The following is a 25285-nucleotide window of genomic DNA, read 5'->3' on the forward strand; positions in this document are numbered from 1 at the left end:
ACACTGGGACCACAGTGTGTGTGTTTATGTGTTTTTGGATGAATGGATGGCCACGAATGTGTTGCATGTAAGTTGTTAACCCATTGTATATATCGTATTATTTGTTAGTTGGTCTTTTCATTTCATGGTTGTGTGTAAATATTTGTACATAAAATGCTTTGTATTCCCATGCAAAAAGATGCATAATTGAATAGATACAATACAAAAAAGAACAATTAAAAAGTTGCAATTTGTAAAGCATGTGTCCATGTCAATGTCGTGCACACCAGTTAAAGAGTTTCTATAATTAATTCCTCAGCACTGGCTAGTGTGTTGTTTTGTTAAGTTTATATTGGCTCAGCCTTGCTGAGTTCAGGAGCCAAGACCCTTTTTGTTTCCTAAGAAGTTTGACTTTGGCATATTGGTGGGATGGTCACATTTTTAAAAAGTGCATTTTCAAGCATAAGACAAAAATACAAAAGAGAAAGAGAAGATGTTGCTGCCTAAAAATGACGGGCACATTTGCAATAACATTTTTAAATAAAAACATATCCATTATCTTTTATTTTAAAAGAAGAGTACATAACAGTACAGACTTCACCTAGATACCCGGTGTGGGAACGATTTTAAGTTTTAATGTACTTAGCAAGAAAATAGGATTGTTACTGGCACAAAGCAAATGTGCTATTGGCTATGCATTGCTGTAACCCGAAGACATAGGCTAATAAAAAATAGTTTTAAAAAGGGCTAAAGAATGGGAAAAAAAGCACATCGGCAAAGTACTGACTCAGCAGCCAGTTGGCACTGACGTGAAATTGGTTTTAGATACACGTGATAAAGCAAACTACCATCACTCACAGTGTCAATGAGAGAGCCACTATGTAGATTGAGTTGCCCGGTTGCCCCATGGTGTCTGATGTGGTGGGCAGAAGCGAACCGTGAATGACAGTTGAACAAACTGCTTAACTGGCTAAAGCTGCCTCTAGGGCAGACCTTAAAATGCTAATGATTTCTCTACACTGTGGTCGAAGTTTTGGTCTACTGCTTTGGTTGCAAGCATAATAACCATCTATGCCTTTTCCTGGCATCGACCTCTTCCTTGTACTGGTTCCACCCATCCTGGACCTGCTACCTGTGGATACATGAAGCTGAATAACCATCTTTTGCCTACATAAAAGCCAAAATAAATATGGCCAAAAGTTCAGTGTTGAGCAACAGTCACTCTCATGCCAGCAGCTGGATTATGCTGTAGTGTAGTGTAACTCCCTCTGGGTTATGTGTTTGGAATGGGACACCACAAATGACTGTAGTTATGGAAGAAGCACTATCCAGACAATATCACATAAAATGTGTTACCTGGATTTCTGGTCTTCCACCTTTTCTGTGCTCCTGAGTTCTCCCACCGGCTGGTTCTGGATTGCCTTGTCTAGAAAAACAGAATGACAGCATGTTTGCAATGACAGCAGTAGTACAATCCAATCAACAGCAAGTGCAAAAGTCCAAAAACACTTTGGTGCCAAAGGAAGTAACTGAATCTTTGTTTTCAGCTATCTATACTGGACTAATTACCTTTTTTCAAAGTGGCCACATTGTAATGCTCCAGTTTATAACCGTACATACAATCCACCTCTCCTGGTTCACAGCTAGCCAGGAGATGAGCACTCTTAGGGCACTGATATTTGTACCTCAAAGAAGTTCGGCCCCGAGTACATAGTATGCTTGCTCACAGAACTGTTTTTAAACCTTCACAGTCCTAAGCTTCCTCTCCTTTCCTCCATTCAGGCAAGCTTTCTCCTTTTCACCGAGAATTGATTTCTACTAATATGTGATTTTAAATCTGGATATCAAGGGCCAGATGCATAGCTTCAGGGGGGTGTTTGGGGTAAAAAATATATTCTGCAGTAAATATTTGGGTACAAGTGCTTTCGGTCGGGTAATGTGACGTGTCTGTCGAATTTTACCTGGAATTTTTACATACCCACACTCGCAAAAACACACACACTCTCTCCTATGTTTTGAAGGTCTTAGAAAATATTGATTAGTTTGAAAACTATTGCGTTTTAAGTATCCGTAACAATCCACCCTCCTCTTTCTTTTCAATGCCCCTTCAGCCCCCCTCATGTCCTGCTTCTCATATAATGTATTTTAACAAGATGGCCCAGCGTGATTGTTGAGAAAGTCTAAAGCTCGCCCCTCCCCCCCTCACCCCAATCATACTGAGCAAGCTACGCACCTGTAAACAGCTTTGTCTGTCTGCGAATTCGAATCTTCAAAGCCAAAACATACACACAAAGGACTTGCCTATAGATTCATCAAGCATCCATTCTGCGATTCCTTATTAGCGAAAAATAAGGATTCGCTAATAAGGAATAGCAAAAGGCAATGCATGAAGAACTCGCTTAAAAAATAGCGATTTCTTAACATTCCTTAATTGCGACTCGCAAATTGCGAGTCGCCATTAAGGAATACCTCCCCATTCATTCCTATGGGCCTAGAGGCCCATAGGAATGAATGGGAAGACATTCTCAATTTGGGATTCTCAATTAGAGAATCGCAAATTGAGATTGCAATTTCAAGGGTGCCAGGGTGTCAAAAGGACCCTGTTGCACCCCTGAAATCTGCATATGGGTACATCTTGCACACACACATGCCCTAAGGGCATGTTTGTGTGTACAATGGAACTTTGAAATCTGCACTTTAGTGCATTTTTCAAAGTTTTTGCAAATTACCATGAAGTTCAACTTCATGGTAATTTGCTCCCCATATTAGCGAAATCGCTATTTTCTTTACTTTAATGCATTGCATTTAAGAAATCTCAATTTGAGATTCCTTAAATGCAATCGCAATTTAAGTAATCGCAATTTTACGATTTCTTAAATTGCGATTTTTGCATTTGGGATGATGCATCCCAAATGCAAAAATACAGGTCGCAAAGGGGCAGATTCTGAAAATCTGCCTGTTTGCGATTGGTTTTTAGCTTGATGCATCTATGCCCTTGGGGGTCAGCCTTTCAGCCCTCGCTTGAATAAAGTGTCCACATTTGGGATCAGGACCATTGAATATTTCCGTCTCAATATTCAATGATGTGATTTTGCACTCATACGTGATTTTACTCCTATCATAACACATTGCTGCTTGCCGGTTTTACATCTAGGTGTGATTTGGGCACCTAAAGTCTTTCCACACTTATGATGAATTTTCGTTTTAATGTATTCTCAACCAAAAGTGATGTCATAGTGCACACATTTTCACTTGCTGTAGAAGCTTACTGCTACATTTTTTCTTATATGATATTGCTTGATATTGCAACTGAATGTGATATCATACTGCTGACTTTGCACCAAGTGTCTTTTTGTACCTTAATATACACCAAAATTTGTGTTTTGTTCCTAACTGTACTGTGCATCTAAAGTCTTCCATGCCCTTGGCATTGCACCAATGGTCACATTGCACCTAGAAGTGATTTATGACTTTTTTTTTAATATATTTTTTATTGAGCAAAGCAAAGGGCATTACAAAACATTTATATCGAGAACAAATACCATTACAAGGGTTTTTTGACAACTTTGAGCAAAGTCGAGTAAAAACCAACAGTTCATCATAACGTCATCGCATTCAGAAATAATCATGACTTTACACGTTTTATACAAAGCAGAAAAATAGATCTCCTAAAAAGTGCAAAGTGCATTCTATTCCCTAACACAAATTCACAATCACGGTACTCAAATGGGCATAATTCGAATCATTATAATCTGGCCCGAACTACTAGTACAGGATCCCAGCATAAAAAAGATGTTAACATGTCTGGCCTAGACTGCTAGTACTCATAAAGTGCTAAAGTGCCTAAGTGCTGAAATATACCACAGTCACAATACTCCAGTACACCTATTTCAACCCATTATAATCTGTCCAGAGCTACTTGTGTAAGGGTCGGACCCAAAAAGGGTGTTAACTTATCTGGCCTGAACTAGTAATATTCATAAAGTGTCTTGTGCTAAAGTGCTTTGAGTGCATAGTATACCACAGTACTGTGAAGAAATAGAGAGTGCAAAGTACGCATATACAAAGGTAACCAAAATTATTACCCTACCAAACCTATAGTTCGATTTTGACATATTATTATTAAAATACTACCTGGAGGTGGAGAACTCACTACTATTAAAATACTTCCAATTTTTTATAAATTTGCTCGTGGATCCCACTCTTTTGGCATAGGCCTCTTCAAAATTTTTAGCCCGTCTCATTTTAAAATTGGATGGTACCTCCTTGGATCTCCAATTTTGAAGTATTAGGGAGCGGGCCACCAAAGTGCAAATTGCCATATAAAATTTTTCTGCCCTAGACAGATCACTTCTCTTTGTTGAAATACCAAAAATAGCGATCTCAGCTTCAAGTTCAATTACCTTATTATTATCCTGACTTATTGAGGAGAACATTTGGGTCCAAAAGATGACCAATTTAGAACATGTGTAAAAAGTATGAAGCCAATTTCCCCCTCCTGGAGCAGACATCTAAAACATCTATTTTCTACCTCCGGAAAAAGTTTATTCAAAGCTTTGGGAGTTAGATATGCCAACCAACATGAGAAGAAGGACATTGTCTTGAAATTGGCCCCTCGGAGAGCCTTGCCTCCCAACTGGGTGATGCGTTCCCATTCCTGTCTTGAAAAGGAGCAGTTGGTTTCCTGAGATATTTTGACCAGGATTTCATCAACTAGGGGGGGAATCTACACCCTTTCTCAGAAACTTATACCAGTTACCTATTCCCGTTAATTTTGTTTTATACAAAGCGGTAGTCAAAGATGTTATAACTGGCGATAAATTATATTTCTTTATAAAATTAGTAATCTGAAGTAATTCAAGAAATCCCGATTTTAATTTATTATCAGACCTAACCTTGGTCTCCTGCCAAGTAAGAGATTTCTGTGCTATAAAGAAGGAAGCTAGCTCGCCAAAGCCTGAGCCCTTCCACTTTTGGAGCTTATTCGAATGAATTTGTAGCCCCATACTCCTGCACTCCTCCAATTTTAGGTAATGAAGCCCACCACCCCCTTCCTGCTTGAATAAAAATTGCAGTCTATAAACAAAATCCCAAATAGTCTTATATCTGGTCTTTTTTGGTAATTTAGCTGTTTTAAAAAAAATCGGAACTTGAAAACCTCCTTCCTGAATCATTTTCTTGTAGAAAAACATGTCAACCAGTCCACTGGACTTCAATAAACGTGCCGTGAGGTCCATTATCGCTGCCATATAATACGTATGTATATTTGGTAAACCTAGGCCCCCTTGTGTGGTTTCCAACTAAAGTATACTCAATTTCACCCTAGAAACTTTTTTGTTCCAAACAAAACCCCTGATCATGGATTCGATCTCTCTAAAATAATGGGAATTAATCCTTAGCGGTACGTTTGAAAAAAGAAGAATCAATAAAGAAAGAATCAACATTTTTACCAGGGCCACGCGGCCAATCAAGGTCAATGACAATAAAGTCAATTTTCCAACAAGATTTTAATTTTTTCAACGTTGTCAATTAATTCAAGCTAAATAATTGATCGAACTGGTTGGAGACAAAAATACCCAGGTATCGGATTGGTTCTTTTTTTAAGGCTTGTGGTATTAAATTTGCAGGTAGAAAATTACAGTCTGAATTCATTATCAACACCTCTGTTTTATTCTGATTAATCTTATAACCACCAATCAATTCAAACCTGCTAAATTCGCCTAATGCTTGATCCAGATTTAATCTATCAGGATGTAAATATAAAATAATATCATCGGCGAATAGTTTAATTTTAGCCATTCCTGTTATGGGTGGCTTAATATCGGAATTCCAACGTATTCTTGTTGCTAGTGGCCCGATAAAAAAAGTGAACAAGATCAGGGACATCGGGCTCCCTTGCCTGGTACCTCTATTAATATTCACTGTTCCTATCGAATTAGCGTTGACCAACACCCTTGCTTGTGCATTATGGTAGATGTTTTTCAACATATTAATTATTCTTTCAGAGAAAACAAACTTTAACAAACCAATACATAGAGCATCCCAAGTCACCAGGTCGAAAGCCTTTTCGGCGTCGACCATTGAAATTAAGGTTGGAATTTTATTATTAGATACATAGTCTAACGCCTATATTAAAAACCCGGTGTTTGAGGCCATAGATCTTCCCTGGACAAATCCAGACTGGTCAGAGTGAATTAATGCCTGGGCAACCGGAGAGAAGCGCGGGCCCATATTTTCATTAAAATTTTAAAATCAGCATTGAGAAGGCTGATTGGCCTGTATGAATTGACGTCTTTCTCATCCTTCCCCTTCTTGACAAAACTAACTATGAAGGACTCATTGAAGCTCAAGGGAACCTGTTCTCCCAATCTAACAGCATTAAATAGCTTAGCCAAGAAGGGAGTCAATTCTTTTTCAAAAAAATTTATAAAATTAAATTGGGAGCCCATCGGCTCCACATGCTTTTGCCCCGGCCAATTAATTTTACTGTTTCCTGAATTTCTAAATCTAAGATTTCTCACTCAAGTTTGTCCGACAAACGGGTAGGTACCGCAGGGAGATGGACTTCATCAAAATATCTGTGAATAAGATCTGTCCCTACCTCATATGTCGTTGAATATAACTGAGACTAGTGTTCCAAAAACACCCGGGCTATTTCATCCTTATCTCTAACTACATTTTGTGTTTTTGGATCAATAATCTCCATACTTATGGCTTTCTCCTGTTTGGTTTTTGTTTGCCCTGCTAACATTTTCCCCAGCATTTAACTCTCCTCATATACTTTTTGCTGGTACATTCTTGAGCTATTGATTTCTTCCATTGCAAAAAACTCTTTTAAGGCAGCTTTATCCCTTTCCAATTGCAACACAGCATCTTCCCCTCCTGAGGTAGAGAACCTCTAGAAATTAAAGCATTAGACACGTCCAACTGAAGTCTATTGATCTTATCGCGCCTCTCTTTCATCTGCGCAGCCGAACGTGCTATTATACGACCTCTGATGGCTGCCTTGAAACCTCCCCAAACTGAAAAGATTTGTGCAGTACCCTCATTCAGATTAAAAAACTCCTGTATCCATTCTTTAGTCGATGCCACCCAGATAGAGTCTTGGAGGAGTAGCCGATCCATCTGCCACCTGGATTGGGCCTTCGCTCCCCCTTCGATCTCAAACTCAACTGCAACTGAAGAATGATCAGAGAAGGGATTGATCCCTATAGAGGTGTCTAAGACCCTTAGGGACCGTGAACTGAGGGAAAAAATCAATCTGCGAGGCCGTGTGGAATTGATTAGAGTAACATGTGAATTCGACCGCAGAAGGATTACAGAACCGCCACTGATCTACTAATAAATGCTCCTGTTTTCGGGCTTCTAGGACTTTCTTCGTTTGGGGTTTCAACTCTTTTTTATTTTTATTTGAAGTATTTTTCTTCAAATCTTTTTTTTAAAAAAATTTTTATTGAAAATTTTTTCCCCCATTTTCTTTATAACATGAGCAGGGCACAATAAATTACAAAACAATAGAACACAGAGTCATACATACATATTCCAATATTCATCTAGACAAGTTCTTGGTCTTTTAACAGTCAGTACCTAACTTCCATCGAATAAAAGGACCCCAAATTTGCATACCCAGTTTCTTACCCTTTTTTCCCTTTCTAGCATATATGGCTGTTTCCAGTTTTTGTATTGATAGTATTTTGCCTAGCCATTGATGGTATGATGGAGGGTTAGGATCAAGCCAAGCAGAAGCCACTAACAATATCAGGATCGTCATTGCTACAAAAATAAAATTTCTACAACTCAGCTGCACGTCAACACTAACCCCCAATAACATAATAGCTGGGGTTAACTCTATTGTTGTTGACAGTGCATTCTGGAAAAAATTCACAATATCCTGTTTCGTCTTGTCCAGATGGGGACAAACTGAAAAAATATGTATCAGATCAGCATCTGTGCTGCCACATCTAAAACAAGTAGTACCAGATATGCCCCCCCACTGGGCAATCTTCGCGGGTGTATAATATAGATGGTATAATATCTTATAGTGTTGGGCCTGAAGGGACGATGAACACAGCATTTTACTCCCCATTTCTAATGACTCAGTAAAGATATCCCTGCCTATATCTAAACCAATAGACCACTTATCTATCCATTTCTCTAGATCATCTTTCTTTAGTTTTGTCATCTCTAAATAAAACCTCTTAATAGTGCAATCAAAGCCACCTTCTATAAGGTCCATCACCATATTTCTTTCGAACCCCAATGTGCCCCCTTGTTTATTTGATATACAGCTTCTTATTTGAAGGTATTTAAAGAAGTGTTTTGTATCCAAAGCATGCCTATTTTGCAATTCCGTAAATTGTAATATTCCATAACCGCCCAACATATCTCCAAACTTTCTTATCCCCCGCCTCTCCCATTCTTGAAAGACAGCTCCTGAGAAAACCTCACTAGGTAAGGAAGGGTTATCTTTTAATCTAGTATATGCATTATACTTCCCAATTCCCACCTTTTTAACAAACCCTTTCCATATATTATATGCAGCCATTACTGTCTTAAATCGTGTTCTTTTGAAGTAACTTTCCTCCGTGAATCTCAGAAATACATTTTCAGTATTTGTACCCAGAACCAAACCATAAATAGCGAGCGAACCAAACTTGTCCCAACCTTCCACTTCAGCACCTCCAATCAAGCCCACCATACCTTGCAATGCTGCTGCCCAATAATAGAGCTTTAAATCCGGTAGTGACCAGCCTCCTCTTTCCCGCGGGAGCGACATAAATCTCAATGCCCTCCGCGTCTTACCTTTTGCCCAAATAAAACGGTTAACCATCTGTTCACAAATTTTAAACCACTTATTGTCAACTAAGAGTGGGATTGCCCTAAAAATGTACAAAAATTTCGGCAGATAATATTGACTCGTCCTACTAGTGACAAGTGAAGATTCTCATATCGATCCAGATCTTTCTTTACTGTATCTATTATTGGGACGATATTTTTTTCCACCAAGGCGTCGAGATCAGCTGAGATATTGATTCCTAAATACATCCCTGCCTGAACCACTCGATTATCATCACAGAAAGTCATTGAGTTTTTGATGATCTGAGTCTTTGAAGTATTCAAGGCATAGCCCGAAACTTGCCCAAATCTGCGAGCCTCTGCCTCTACCAGCTCGGTCGCCTCCGTGGGGTTTGGTGTTATCACCGCCACATCGTCAGCGTAAGCAAGTATCTTACAGGGGCCCAATAATGTATTTAACGGGGTGATATCTGCACATAACTCTATCCTGCGGATTAGTGGATCCATGTACATGGCAAATAACAGCGGGGAGCATGGGCACCCCTGCCGTGTACCTCTCTTAATCTGAAATTGTCCAGTGATGCCCCCGTTTACTCTTAAGGCCGCAACCGGTTCCCTATACAGAGTCTGTAGAGCTTTCACGAAACCCCCCAGCTCTTATTAGGGTGTGCCACAGATAGTCCCAGGAGACCCGATCAAACGCCTTTTCAGCATCTAACAGCATTACTGCCATCGGATCTCCTGTGACCTCGGTGGCATCAAACATGGTTATAACTTTCCGGGTGTGGTGTGTCGTCCCTCTTCCGGGAATAAAACCGTGTTGGTTACTACTGACTAGGGCACCTATTACTCCTGCGAATCTCGTTGCAAGGGCTTTCGAATATATTTTTGTATCATTGTTCATCAACGTAATTGGTCTGTAGGACCCTGGCTCAATCGCCGGCTTCCCTTTTTTTAATATTAAAACAATATCTGCACCCCCCCAATATTTTGGGATAGACTCCCCCGTCTGAGCAGCTTGAATCGTTCTACTCAAATCCTGCCCTAGACTCCCCCAGAAGGTTTTATAAAACTCTAGAGGGAGCTGATCCGGGCCAGCGGCCTTACCTGAAGGGAGATTGACCATAGCCTCTTTGATTTCAGTATAATCCAGCAGCTTCTCTAATCCTTCTGCGTCTTCAGTAGAAACCCTCTCAGCCGGGATATTCTGAAGATATTCACTTATCTCTTCAGCATTACTGGGGTATTGGTCATCATATAGTGTCTGATAAAATTTCCTAAACACTTCCCTAATTTCCTCAGAGTCTGAGTGTAGCCTTCCATTTTCATCCCTAATCTCCCTGACAGTCCCAGCTGCCGCTATCTGCCTAGTGCCCATGGCAAGAACATGTCCAACTTTTTCGCTAAACTTGTAGCATCTCTCCCTTCTAATAGTGTAATATTGGGCTGCCTTGTTAGCCAAGTCATCCTCAGCTTCACTTTTTACTTTCATTAATTCTATGATTGATTGTTCTATCGGTTCACCCATTATTACTCACTTATTAAGCTGTTCCTCTGCCTCTAAGACGGCCCTCTCTATGGCACTATCCCTAAGTCGTTCTACTTTCCGTTTATATGCGCCAAAGCTGCATGTCTCTCCACGGGCACCGGCCTTAAAGGCGTCCCATATAACTCTTACCGGAGCACTCCCCCTATTATTCTCAAAGAACTCGCTGATCCATTTGGACATGTGCTGTATATAGTTATTATCCAAGAGGAGCCCTCTTTCAAATGTCCAAACCCTACTTAATCTTGCTCTCCCTTCTAGCTTCATTGTTAATATTAGGGGGTTGTGGTCACTGAAGATTCGTGGAAGCCTATCAATTTCTACTCTGGTCATTAAGTCTTTAGATATCAAGAAATAATCTAATCGGACACATATACGATGTGGTGCGGAGTAATATGTAAAGCCTGTTTGATCCGATCTAATTCTACCTCAGACGTCTTGCAGAATATTATTCTCTAAAAGATCAACCAAAGCTTTATGTACTCTTTTCTTCCTGCCTTTATAGCTTCTAGTCAGACCTACCCCCAGCCCCTCCGCCCCATTAATGTTTAAGTCACCACCTATAACAACCTGAGGAGGCCAACCTGCTAACTCGGCATCTAAAAACTGTAAAATTTCTGGATCATCCTGGGTTGAGCCGTAGACTGCCACCAAAGTTGTCCATACTCCCTCTATTAAGATCTCAACCATAGCCCATCTACCCCATTGATCTTCTAGTTTTTTTCCGATTACCACATTTTTATTACTTGAGAGAATAGCTACCCCTCTGTTTTTCGTCCCTTGCTTAGACCTTGCTATTAAATGGAACCCTAACTGATTAAGTCAGAACTCCTGGGTACTCATTATATGCGTCTCTTGCAGGAATACATAGTCTACATTCATCTGCCGCAATCGGACTCCTATCTTTTGTCTTTTTTGAACGTCGTTTAAGCCACATACGTTCCACGTTACAAATCTAAGAGACATATCTAGTTTTTAAGGGACTACCGGCTGACTGCCCACTACTAATTACCAATCTTCCAAGCTTGTTCTTCGCTACTTCTATTTCACAGATTCCCATTTTAATACTCTCAATCCATTCAGCTCGATACCCATACTCGTGCTTCCATTCTAGATCAAGTTCTTCATAATCCAGACAAATTCCAATGCCCATGTGCCCTGCCCCTGCTCCCCCCCTCCCCCACCCCAGAAAACCCTCCCACAGAGACCCACCCCCCCTACAGGCAAATAGGTCCAATGGACCTATGTCTGACCGACGATGCCTACAGGATGTCACGCCCTCCCTCCCCTGATTCTCTTAAACCATAAATTCCACTCATGGTGCTCCCCCCAAGATAATATTGAAACCCATCTGCCCCCGTTATCACTTAGAACTAATGACACCCACCAGTACACCAATACACACCAATACACACCTACCCCTCTCCCGACCCAAAGAAAAAATATACAATCTTAACTCATAAGCCAAATATTTAAACAGGCAATAGGTTTCTCCTACTGCATAGTGTTATTAATCTCTCTCTTTTTTACTACTTCTTACGGGAAATGTCTCTAATAGCAACTGCTTGGGCGTCATGCTCCACAAGGTCCTTATGTTGTGCCTTATGTTGACCTCTAGTTTCACGCAAAAAACTGAGGTACTCTTGCGCCATAATTTCAGAATAGAAGATCTTAAAGTTTCCATTTAGACCAATCTTCAATCGTGCTGGAAACATAAGGTAAGCCTCACAACCAATGTTCTGAAAGGGAGTGATCATCTGTCTCATCCGCCATCGCCTTTCCACGGTGGCGTGGCAGAAGTCAGGACGGGCAAAGAAAACAACATCCTTATAGGTACACTTTGCTTGGGATTTTTCCTTGCTGATTATCTCTTCACGTAGTAAAAAGTTCCCTACATAGAATAATATTGCGCGGGGCTTACCCTGTGTCTCCTTCCGTGTCATCGGGAACCGCTGTGCCCGTTGTACCTCGTGCTCCCAATCCCATGAAGCCATCTCTGGAAAAGCACCCTTTAATAACTCAACAACAAATCCCCGTACGCCCCCCCCCTCCTTTCCTTCCTGAACCCCAAGTAGTCTGACGTTATTACGCCTTTGTCTGTTTTCGAAATCCTCCAGTTTCCAGAGCATGTCCGCTGTTGTCTTATCCTGATCTCTCCTAGCGTCCTGCAGTTTGATGAAATCGTCCTCCAATTTTCCCGCTCTGTCCTCCACCTCAGATACTCTCCCAACCATTTCTTCGTACATTTTATTGAGTTTATGCAAAGAAGTTTGAATTTTTTTATTTGCATGTCTGGCTCTTCTGCTTGCTCTTTGACTCTCAGCACGAGCCTCACCCTGTATTTGCTTTAAAGTATAAAACAGGACTTCAAAGTTAGAGGCACCCCCCTCAGGCCCCTGAGAGTTAGCATCGTGGATACCCTTATCTATGTTCTCAGGCCCCCCCCGTAGACAGTGCATGATTTTCCAGTGTATTATCCCAATCAAGTTTCTTTGCAACTGATTTCGCTGAAGCTCCCCGAGATGCTCTGGCCAAGTTCTTTCGTCTAGAGTTATTTTTAGCTTTACTCTTACATTTGGGTCTGCTGTTCAGTACTGGTTTATTCATCTCTATGGCAGCGGTCTTTTGTCTCGCTTTTAGGGCCTTTTGAACTGTCTCCTGCTCCAAATCGATAGGCTCCGTGTCGCTATCCAAAGAGCTGTCCGATTCTGACTCATTATCAATTTCTGAATCAGTGCCCACTGCAGAGCCTACTGACGTTTCCAAATCTGAGTCTGAGTCTGGCTCCAAGTCCGAGCTGCTGTTCTCACTCTCACCCTCGTCATCTGCCTCATCATTGCCTGTGAAAAAGACATCCTCGCTGGGGGAAGCCAAATTAGACCCTAAGACAATTGGTGTTTTTTTGCCAATTTTATGGGTTACATTTGCGTTTGCGTTTACAGAATTCTTGACCCCTGATTTCACTGGGTCGAGGGCTGCCTCTTCATCATCTACGTTCTCTTGAAGAAATTCTGGCGCTGATATTACATTAAATTGCCCATTCTAATCAGTCGCGTCTGTATCAGCACAGGCTCTATGTAATTCATGGGGTGTCTCTGTCTCTTTAACTGTAGTTTCTTTTGTAATTTCTTTTGCCTTTAATTGCTCAGCCCCGCCCCCTACCATGTCCGTAGAAAGCCCTGGTGATCTCGAGGGCTCTGTAACTTCACTACGACTAACGGGCTCCACCAAGCGGTTCACTCCCTCAGTTGCTTCAGTCACTTCCGTGAGGGTGTTAGGCTGTTTCTCTCCGCACAAGGATGCCAATGTCGGAACCGTGAACACCCGATGCGGAGCTGGCTGGACACTCGGTAAAGGTGAGAATGTTTCCACTATTGTAGTTTGTCGAAGCGATGTCTCTCTCCCTACCACCTCGTCAGCAAAAGTCTGCGCCTCGTTGCTTTTTTTAAGTGAAGCCGTCATCCTTTTCTTCTCCGTTTCCTTTTCTCAGATCTTCCGCATTTTGCTCTCCTTCGCAGCCTCTCGTCTCTGTTGCGCTTTTGATCTCGCTTTACCTCTCAGGTTAGAGGCTGGAGCGCCGGAATCATCTGTGGGCGCTTCCTCTTCATCATTGCCCCATCCATCTCAATCACGAGTTTTCTTGGGAGACCGCAGGAGCTTAGGAGCCATTACCCTCGATAGCTTCTCCCAATGAATCTGCCCAGACCACACAGTCCGTGCTGCAAAGAAGGAAATAATCTTGGATAGGGTCCTTTCCTTTAGCTGAGTTAAATATTCTGCTCGTACAGGCCAAAGAATAGACACTCCAAGCATCGCATTCAGCATCCAGCGTCCAACAGCTGTCTGTTCTCTTGTCTATTTCTCCGGTTTTATCACAGTGTCGCCTCGGTTTGATCTAGTATTCCAATTTGATGGAGCTGATGGAAAAAAAGCCAAGGGATGAGCACCAGATGAGCCGATTACACCACCATCAGGAGGAGAGTCAGGCGTGACTTTCCTCTACAGCGTCTCGGCGGCCATCTTGCCTCTTCAAATCTTGAATAAAATTGAAATCTCCACCTATCACTATTTTTCCTGAGGTTCCTCTAAGTAGTTCAGTAATCCTGAGCAATGGGGCAGTATCGTCTACTATAGGACCATAATAGTTTATAAAGTTTAAAGACATCCCATTTAACTTAGCCTCAATCCAGATCCTTCGCCCAAACAGGACTCTCCTAATCTTTTCGAATTCCCAAGGAAGAATACGGCTGAAATATATTGCCACCCCTCTTTTAGGTAGCCCAGCAGAAGCAAAAAACACATGAGAGAAATACCTGGGAAGATATAATTTGGGAAAATTTGTTTTCAAATGAGTTTCCTGAAAAAATAAAACCTGTGGGGAAGAGGAAACTAGCCACCTTATTAATGCCCCATACTTAGACTTATTTAATATCCCATTGACATTGATGGATAAAATATGACATTTATTAATCATTATTCTTCCCTTTCTTTTCAAACCTGACCATATACGTATACCACCAACTCTTGATTTCCTTAGTTGAAATACCCCTGCTACTGCTCATTTTACAACTAAATATTTTAGCCCCCCCTGACCCTGCTCCTACCACCCCAACTCCCCCCCAAGAGGTGAGACCCCTGCCTCTCCACACACTCCACCTCTTGACCTCCCCAAATACCTTTAGAGCTGCCATGTGACTGCACCCAGGTTAACCCTCACCCCTGTGGTACATTTATATCTTGTAAATAATCTGGCTAAAAATGACAACCTTTGAAAACTTGCTTGATTCATTCAAACATTTCAAGAGAAAAAAAAAACCAGTTGTCTACCACCTTACTGAGGCCCTGACATTTCCTTGAGGAGCTCCTGTGCATCGTCTATATTGGTAAACATATGGAACTTCCCCTTAACAAGGACACGTAATTTAGACTGTTGGGCAATAGATGCCTGCGCTCCTTGTGCTTTAAACAGAAAAAGCAATTTAATAAATTCTTTCCGCCTCCGGGCTGCAGCTGCCGACATATCTGGAAAGAACCTACAATTCGACGTTTCGTTTACTGGAAATTGCTTTTACTGTATGGCCCTAGTAAGGACCTTCTCCTTAATCCGATAGTCTGAAAAGTTAACTAAAATCGTGCGTGGACCACTTGAGCTTGGTAAAGGATGGAACGGAACCCTATGGGCCCTCGTAATAGTCAAATCTCCACTGAACTCCGGAAGGACCTTTTCTTTAATGGAGGACTCCACCCTTTGCTGCACCTGAGCTCCATCCACCCTCTCTGGCACACCCACAATGCGCAGATTTGATCGCCGAGAGTGGTTTTCCAACTCCTCAAGTTTATTTTCCAGTAGAAGTTTATCCTTGTTAGCATCACACACTTTAATTAGCTGTCCCGACATTTGATCCTCAAGCTGAGAGATCCTCAACTCTGCTTCCTGTACTCTACACGGAAGACATGTGACTGCCTCCTCTATTTTACTTAATCTGGAGTGAAGAGATGCAATTTTATTCTCTTGGGATCTCTTCATATCTCTGATCTCTTCGATGATAAGATTGAGCAGTGTTTTGATTTCCAGCTGTTTAGTACTCCCAGTAGCTGCTGGATCGTCAGTGAGAGCATTCAAAAATTCCAAATCGCGCTCAGAGGTAAGTACTTGCTGACTTTGTATAGCCTGTGGTTGCGAGAAAGGTGTCAGACTACTTCCATTTGAGATCTGCGCTTGATTTGCCTGAATTGACGGAGCTAAAGACAGAATAGATGCTTGCGACACAGAATTACTGCAAGATGGAGAAGCCGGATTTGGCTGGTTCAATTCTAGATCTTACGGCAGAGAGGTTAGGGTTGAGGTTGAGGGTGAAGCTAGCGGATTTTGTTTGAGTGAAGTAGCTGGCCCCACCACAGAATTTTCTGGAGATGTAGATGTTGACAAGCTTAAACCCAGCGGGAGCACACTGGAAGAAACAAGATCTGGAGCAGCATTCTGAGATAGAGATAGATTGGGCTGCTGATTGGGCTGCAGGGGGCTAGGCTGTACTGGTTTTTTCACAAACAGCGGAAACTCCTTCCTACCCCCTTCATCCTTTTTGCCAAATTTGCCCTTCGCCGATGTCTCTGACCGACTTGCAACATCACCTGGCCTACTCTCAGATGTTGCGGGGGGCTACTGGCTACCATGAGTGTCCCGGGAGACTCTGATGTTGCTTCTAGCACTAGCTCCTCCTCCTCCGAGCTCTCAAAGCTGGAATTTTGCTGATGAGGGTCCCCCATTGCTCCAGGTTTGCCACCTCCCGCCACCAGATTCTTGTTCTGCGCCATAGCCAACCGGGCTTTTGCTTTTAGGCCGATGGCAGTATCCCCTTTGGATACCAGCCGTCCCAATTTATCGCATCTCCCCATATTAGCCTGATCAAAGAGGTGAGAGTATAATAGTAAAAGGAAGGGAAGGCATGCGGGCACGCAGCCGCAGCAGAACCACTCCAATGCCCACCAACCTTATTCTGCCTGCCAAAACTTTCCTTCATCAAATGTACTTAATTACAGATACTGCCAACTTCTCCTCCCCGCACCTTGCCTCTCTGCTCCAAAGCCCCAAGTTCAGGTCTTCCAGAAATCAACCGCTGCTGCAAAGCCCATCCTTTATGTTGCTGCACTTTGTGCTCCCCTTTTTTCTTTTCTTTATCTTTTATACTTTTTCTTTTGCAAGCGTTGCCTCCCCTCCTCCTCCTACTCTCCTCTCCTGCCTCTCCTCACCTGCTCGCCTCTCCCCATTTCCGAAATGCTCAGTTTTCAGAACTCCGGTGCACCAGACCTCCTCTGCAGCGCCTGAGTCACCCGACAATCATTTGCTGCCTTTTGCCAGACTCGGACGTCGGAGCCTGCCTGCCTTTGACTTAGCCTTTTTCCTGTGATTCGTGCTGTCCTCCTGCTTCTTGGAAGGCAGGTCCTTCTCACATGTTGCCTTGCTTGACTTTTTTTTTTTTCCTTTTATATTCAAGCCTCTCCGCCGCCACCACGCTTACACCCGTGACTCCGCACATCGAGCCGAGGTCACCAGAGAAGCGTTTTACCGACAAGAAGAAAACTGCTCCATCTCTCCTCTTTAGCCACAGTTATCTGTCTCAGACCTCAGTATTCTCAGAATTCGCCGAAGCGGTCCCAGCACACCCGGTGGCCAGATGAACAGAGTGAGACGCCATTGACCACGGTGGGCGTGGTCACCACGACTATCTGGAGGTGTGGTTCTCCGGCATAGCCCCTCGTGATTTACGACTTACATGGGTTTCTACCCCTGAATATGATTTGAGTTCTTTTTTTAATAAACAACTGTTATTGGTTTTATGCACAGAAACATATACCACAACTGTCTGGCCACCACCATTAATACAGTAGGAAAGGTTCAGCATACACCTCACAGCATGGAATCATCAACAACAATAATAGTAAGGATATACAATGGGCGCACATTTAAACATTTACAATTAACAGTCATGCTCAAAGTAGTCCCACCATTTACTCCAGATCGTGCCATGTTTTTTAGGACAGACCTGAACCTCATATATTGACTTCTCCTACTACGCACACCAGTCCGTTCTCCGACGCCATTGAGGTAGCGTGAGTGGGGTGGGTGACTTTGTCTTGGAGGCAATGTTCGCGACCACTGTGGCAACTCCAATCAGTACCCAATCGTCCCCAGTGCCTCCCAACTTCCTCAAAGATCCCCAAAAGAATAATTTTTGGTGACAGTTTTACCTCCCACCCCAACACCTCCGACAGGTTCTGGATCCCCTCACCCCCGTAATTGCTAATAAGGGGACATGTCCACACTATGTGATAGAAATCAGTTAGGGCTTGAGGACATCAAAAGCGCGTGGGAGTAGGGTAGGGGAGTGCACTGTGCAGACAGCTGGGAGGCAGTATGACTGTACAAGCCGCAACCTGGAGTAAATTGTAATAGAACAGGGAGCCATTTTGGGGTCCAAACAGTCCTCATCCTCCAGGGGTCCCACCCAGTCCTCCCATTGGACGTGCAGCGGCGCAAATGTGTCAGGTGTATTAATGGTGAGGAAGCTGTAGGTGTGGGAGAATCCCACTATCAAGAATGCATCCATCAGAAGTTTTCCTTCTAGCGGGCTGTGCTCAGGGAATTCCGTGGAGACATGGACCCTAGCAATCTTATTTTCAACTGTGGCCAGCGACGTGTGAATAGCTTGTAGAATCGTGGAAAGGTCTCCGACATCGGAAGATACACAGGTCCCCGAAGACTGAGCTGAGGCCGGTGAGCCCCCCAGTGAACTTGTGATGAATCTGTCAATGTGGGTCTGAGAGGATTGGGCCTGATGTGCATTGTCCTTCCTCATCTTTGCCGTGATGGCGAGAAACAGAAAAATCAAGCCACGTGATGTCCAACCTGCTTGCCACAGGAGTAGGACCGCACAAGCAGCTGGATGAGCCCCAGTGGAGGGTCTGGTAGGTCTACGTGCTAGGCCAGGAACGGAACAAAGGGCATACGCCCACCAGTTTATGTAGCTTAAGCCGATCGCTCAGGAGCCTGTTCCCATGCTCTGTGTAGGATCCTGCCTGATAGGCTGGACAGTCCAAGGTGATCATTTTGGGGGGATTGATGGGGGAGGGGGGCATCAAGAACATTTCCTTTGCTGTTGCATTCTTTGCCCTATAGCGGCCCATACGTTAGTGTCCCTTTCTATTTCCACTGCCTGCATCAGGCGGCAGAGTCAGCAGCAATTGGTGAGTAGGAGGAGAAGAAGCGGGGGAGATGTAGGCAGGGGGAGACAGGCAAAACTAGCAGCCCCACGCCCGCAGGCCAGTAATTATGGTCCTCTCCCCATCCCCCAGCAGCACGCCGAGGGGGAGAGGCAGGTGGGGAGAGATTAAGGAGTGCGGGATAAGGAGGGTGCTTTAGAAGGCTAATGGGGCCCCACAATCCATACAGTCTCTGGGATCCAGGGAGTCTGCCACAGGAACTTCTGCTCCCTGAGGGGCCCTGGCCTAGCATGCCACTTGCTTCCGGTGGCGTGAGCAGGAGCTCCCAGTAACACCGGTAGACAGAAAGTCAGTGTCTCCCCCAGCCGGCCCAGGTGTGTGTGTGTGTGTGTGTGTGGATGTGTGTGTGGATGTGTGGATGTGTGTGTGTGTGTGTGTGTGTGTGTGTGTAGGTGTGTTTATCTGTGCGGCCTTGGCCAACGGTGCTGTTTAAAAGTGTTGTAATTATCTGTCTCTACACATTTCTAATATCATTGTGATCTGGAGTGCACCCTTTAACTGTGTGGTACTAAATTGTTCTACTTTCCAGGGTGGGCCTACTTCTAACAATGTTTCGCACTGCATAAAGGTGCTGGGGTGTAAAGTACGATCTTTCCCACGTTTGCGTACTACTGATGTCATTTTAACACGGTTGGGCCTAGTACTGCTAGTAATATTTCCAGATGTAATTTATGCCTAGAAATACATGATGCTCATGTTGTGTTAATTAATGTGTGTTCTGAATACAGACTTCATTTACATACAAGTTTGAGGTCTCTTTTGTGATGCTCAGTGTATTTACTGTGCGAGAGTGCTGTGCCAATGCTTTACACATTGCTTCTGTGATAAGCCTGATTGCTCAGTGCTAAGCTACCCAAGGGTGAGCGCAGGTTATACATTGAGTGTAATCACCTACCCCTGATGGGAGTGGTAGGTTGTGACCGGCTAGGGCACCGCCATGGCCAACCAGAAAGTGCTGTTTCATACACAAGGTACTCCCCACCTCAGTAATTGTGCACCTAAATGTGATTTGCCACCCAAATGTGTTTTTTGTCCTAAATGTGATTTGTGCTTCTAAAGGTGTTTGTTCATGCCCCTATTTACATGTGTTGCTTTTGTTGGTCTGGAAAATCTGTAATCGATTTGTAAAGGTACTTGGATTCCAACCACTTTAGTATTCATGTTCCTAAGGAGAGACGTATTTTCTCCCCAAGCTATCCTTTACGTTAAGCCGTTTCGTACCAGACCTTTCCCCGAAAAGAGGCCATTAAAACTTTTCCTTTGGTTCTGAATTCTATGTACTAGACTTTTAATGCCTTCTTGGGTGTAGTGCCTTGGAGATGTCTAACAACCTTGCAGCCTTGTAACTTTAGGCATTTTCTACTTGACTAAGGGTTGCCTTGGTGAACAGTTATGTCTACCATCCAGAACAAGAAAGCATATTAAAACAGGGCTAATATCTAGGGAGGAGACAGTTGTCCCTCGACTAGACCGTTCAGCAAACTTCTGACCTTGGACTATTGCACTACTGTAGACTGGACATATTTGATCATGTATACGAGCAAATGTCATCACCAGCAATCTGTCAATAATTTCTTGGCGCTAGTTCCAGCTTTTGCATGAAATATTCACCTAACCTTCCCAATAATCATTTTGATTGTCACCCACACAACTTGTAAAAATTGATTGTGTAAAGCTAATTAATCAAAGTACTGGAAGCACATTGTATAGGGGACCAACCACGCGAAATAGCAACAATGTCTTTGTAAATGATTTGTCGCAGTGTATACCAGGACATGGAAGTTCCACCAATGCCATATTGAGTTGAGAGACTATGGCAATCTGGAGGGAGTAGGATATGGCAAATGTTCCTAGGAGCAGTGGGAGTAACACAGGCCCTTGAAGACACTGAAAAGCATGGATACCCAGCCCGTTCTCTCTGCTGAATGTGTGTGCGTATCTAGCCAAAGTGATGCTTGTATTCTTATGTTTGTATGACAACAATCCCATCTCAATACAAGGGGCCAGATTCACATAAGTAATATGACAAAAATTCCTAACTTTACGACTTTCTGTATTCACAAAGCGCATTTAGGAGGAGTAAAGTTGGGATTTTGTCTCAGTTAAACTTAGGTTTTGGTCTTAAGTTTTACTTAGGCCAAAACTTAGGTTTAACTGAGACAAAGTTTTGGTCTTAAATTTAAGTTTTGATCTTAGGTTTAACTTAAGACCAAAACTTAAGTTTAACTGAGACAAAGTTTAGGTCTTAAGTTTAAGTTTTGGTCTTAAGTTTAACTTAAGACCAAAACTTAAGTTTAATAGAGACAAAATCATAACTTTACTACTCCTGAATGCCCTTTTTGAATACCGAAAGTCGTAAAGTTAGGATTTTGTCTCAGATTACTTTTGTGAATCTGACCCTTCGGAGTTTATGTGAAATTTTAAGTTCAAGAATCAAATTTTCAATGCAGTCCTATCTTTTGCGTTATGCAACTGTCCTTTGGACAAAACTAGAGTCATAACATCCTCTCAGATGGACTGCCTCTGGCAGCCTTTAGTATTTTCGTATATACATTAATGGGGTGTAAATTACAGGCAGGGCCACTGGAATTAGGTGATTTTTCAGCTGTATAGTTTTCCACATGTTATGGGGTTTTTAGGAATCAACTATCTGCTTATAGAAAGCAGTACAATAAATTGCTTCTAGCTCAAACAGATCCAAAGAGATTACAAAAAAAGACAGCAAACACGTGGTGCCTGTTGTAGAGGAAAGATCACTTCTACAAAGGATTTACTGATTGCCCATTATATCTTTTATTAAGCAACAGAGAATAGTTGGTGCTCCCACACAAGCTAGTGGGTAACTGACATAGAATCCACAAAGCATGGAACATTAACATAGTACAAGATCTACATAGAACATACCACTTAAAGTGAAAGGCGCAAGTAATAAATATGTGAATACAACAGTGCCCCACATTGGTGGACTCTTTGGAAATGTGAGTTTCTCATTGCAATAGTGTTAAAGTGTTTGTCATAGCTCTAAAGTTGAAGCGTTAAACTCATACTAATGAGGTTCCATTTTGCCCAGTCATAATTATTGCGTGTTAAAATGATAAAAATACTAAACTATTGCCACAGAATGTGGATTATCATTCCTTACTTAGTCAACCCTGCTGAGGGATTTGGTCATCATTTGCCAGAAAATCCCGACGAAACTGCTTATAGGCATGGTTTGCCATCCTTTGCCAGCAAACATCACTTCAGCTTTATTCCAAGGATGACTTCGTGTGGAAAGCTGTGGCTTACTTCCTGTCTCAGAATATTTCATGAATGCCCCGTTATGCAGGATAGAGAACACGCGGCAGTACAGGAATGACAGATTTCACATTACTATAGAACAGTTACTCGGACTGTTCACGCCCATTACCTCAAAAAACCGCCCACCCCATCCCCCACACCTGCCTTCAGTAAACTCTCACCCTAGATCTTTCTAGATCTGCACTCACCTGCTGCTCCTGTGGGAGTCCCTGGTCTACAGTGACATCTTGCTGTCGTCGCCCTGTCATGCCTGGTCCTTCTTCAAAGAAGACAAGGGTCCGTGCATTACCATGCTTTAAACGGGCCTCGGCCACCCACAGCGTCATCCAGCCCTGACGCCGTTCACTTTAGTCAGCGTCGTCACGATCTGACTGACTGGTAACTGCCATCGCAGTCCGGCTGGTGACGTCATCAGCCCCAACATTCGAAACGGAATGTGCCAACCCGTGTCTATTCTCAGGGGCCACAGGAACAGACCAAACATGCTACAAGTTCGCAAAAGGGATGTTGAACCTGCAGGTGAGCTAGCTTAGATTAAAAAAAAACATTAAGAATGTACTTTTAAACTGATTGTATGTATACCGTAGTCAAAATGACCCAGTCGCTGTCCCATTAAAGTATTTTTATAGACACCTACAATCATGTGGTATTGGGAAACGACCCCCTCACTCAAAAAGTGCAAATAAAATGCGCACGGTGCAAGGCTGTGGCTGGGAAATGAGGACATACATATAGAATTTAACTAGGCAGGTGGTTTTATGGGACGGTGGAATGTAGTTCGTCAGAGTTATGCATGACACAGTCAATGGCCGCCTCAAAGTGTAAATGCATTACCTTAATTTCAAAACGAATTAATATGTGTTGCAGAGAATCTTGCATAACGTGTAAGTCACAATTGCCAATCCTTGTTAAACAACCCCTAACTTTAAGCATTTTATACAGACTTCTGCCGCCAACCAGCAAGGCATGTAAACTCGGTGTTGTTATAAAATTAATAGAATGTACAATTTAGTTCACTAATATGTGTCACCTTTTACGTTTAAATATTACATGTGTGCAATAGAAATGGATGCTGTTAGTGAAATTGCCCGCATAGACATAGGCATTACTAAATGCGAGACATTTATGCTGGGCATTGGTCTGTGAAAAACAACATCCAATCATCTCCGTCCTCCTGCAAAACTGCAGCTCCATTTGACAAGTAAACATTAAACGCGCGAGCTGCACGAGTCCCTGTGGATGCACTGCACCGGAAGACAAACATGGCATCAAGAAGATTAGGAGAGCTAACTAAACCACTGGTCTGACTCAGCGCACAGTGCCAGAGCAGGAAATAGACTAATTCAAATCTTTTAAGTGAATAACGCAACAAATAGCCTGGTAGGTAGCTTTAACTTAAAAAATTGTTTCTTGTTTTGGGGTATTTGTGTGTCAAATTAGTAAATTACATTACATTTGTGTGTTGCATGACTACATTAAAAGTTAGAAATATGAAGAAAGACTGTCTGGAAAACTTTGCCACCCCTGCGCAAAGAAAAAGTTGCATTTATTACTGCCCATTACGCAAGTGGTCAATGGCCTTCTTAGCAGGAAAATTAAGACTCGGTTGAACGAACATAAGTCCAACATACAGACTAAAAACACCAAATCCAACGTTGCCATCCATTTCAATGAGGCCAATCACAACGTGGCCCAACTTAAGTACATGGTCCTTGAAATTGTCCCCAAAACTGAAGGGAGAGATAACAATAAGACCCTTTTACAAAGGGAAACTGCATGGATGTACAGATTGCAATCGCAGAAGCCTTTTGGTCTTAATGACCGGACTGAACTGAGCTGTTATTTATGATGCCGATAGTGGGCGTTTATTGATGCATTATAATTCTGTTTTGCCGGTCGCTTTTTCACATCTGTTCTTTCACATTCTTTTTCTTACTGTTTCACCTCGTTCTACTCTGTCTTCTTCCCCTCTCCAAGATGGCCGAGCCATTTCACTTTCAGCCATTTCACTTTCCCCAGTAGTCCCTCTTCCATCACCACCACCTTCCCTTCCAAAACTCCGCATTCACTCCGCGGAGTTTCTCACACCCGGAACCCGACCTTTACACTCCCGCCTAACCGTCAGATCAAGTAAGTCTTTACTTAACCCCACCACCCGAACAGCTTCTCTTTCATTTTCCGCTTTTTCAACTTATGCAAGGTCACCTTTCTCTTCCTTTCAGGACCCCCTCGAACACTGAAGATGTTTACGTAAGCCTCGAATTTTTCCGAGCAGTTTGTATTACCCTTCAGTCACCCTGTCACAGAAATTCACTCTTCTCACTCTCCTCCGCCCCTCGGGCAAACCACCTTTTCACTTTCCTCCGCCTCCCGGGCACATCACTTCTCACTTCTGCCTCCAGCCTCAACTCTTCTGGTATTTCCTATTTCACCGATCCCCATTTAACCCCGTTCACGCTTCTTTTTTAAACTGACCACATCCCGATTCACTTTTTAAACCCCGGTGGAAATTTACTGCTTCTTACTGTTTTCATCCTTTTCTAAAGGGTGCATGAGGTTAACGCACTAGACACCAAACGTAACCCTTGTTACTTTGTTGTTATATTCATTTTCATGTGTCAGTATTGATTCGTATCTCTTGTATATTCTTTGTTGCAGTGCTCCTTGAAAAAGGACTTTCAGTCCGAAATGCATTGGAGCCGTTTCAGTTTTTGAATTGTCTGACGACTCATATGAAGGAAATATGAAATACATCCCAATGGAAAACGTTAAATAAATCTTGAAACTTCAAACGATCGGAACTGTATTTGAACTATATTTGGAATTCACTATGTTGTCTTCCACACACAGTACCACATAAGTGTGCCCATCACAGGGATGCGC

General features: G+C 42.8%; 1 protein-coding gene across 2 annotated transcripts in view; it reads right to left on the reverse strand.

The window, feature by feature from the left end:
• TMEM229B (transmembrane protein 229B) overlaps positions 1 to 25285 on the reverse strand; it is a 537771-nt gene that overhangs the window by 452216 nt on the left and 60270 nt on the right. The window contains exons 1-2 of one of the 2 annotated variants that reach the window (XM_086937159.1): positions 22591 to 22729; positions 1336 to 1405 (exon numbers count right to left, since the gene is read on the reverse strand). The gene's annotated coding sequence lies outside the window, so the exon portion shown is untranslated. Of the gene's footprint in view, positions 1 to 1335; positions 1406 to 22590; positions 22730 to 25285 lie in introns of those variants that run through there. The other variant, XM_086937158.1, reaches the window with a different exon arrangement.

This window comes from Lissotriton vulgaris, chromosome 9, assembly GCF_964263255.1.
Source record: "Lissotriton vulgaris chromosome 9, aLisVul1.2, whole genome shotgun sequence".
Lineage (NCBI taxonomy): Eukaryota > Metazoa > Chordata > Amphibia > Caudata > Salamandridae > Lissotriton > Lissotriton vulgaris.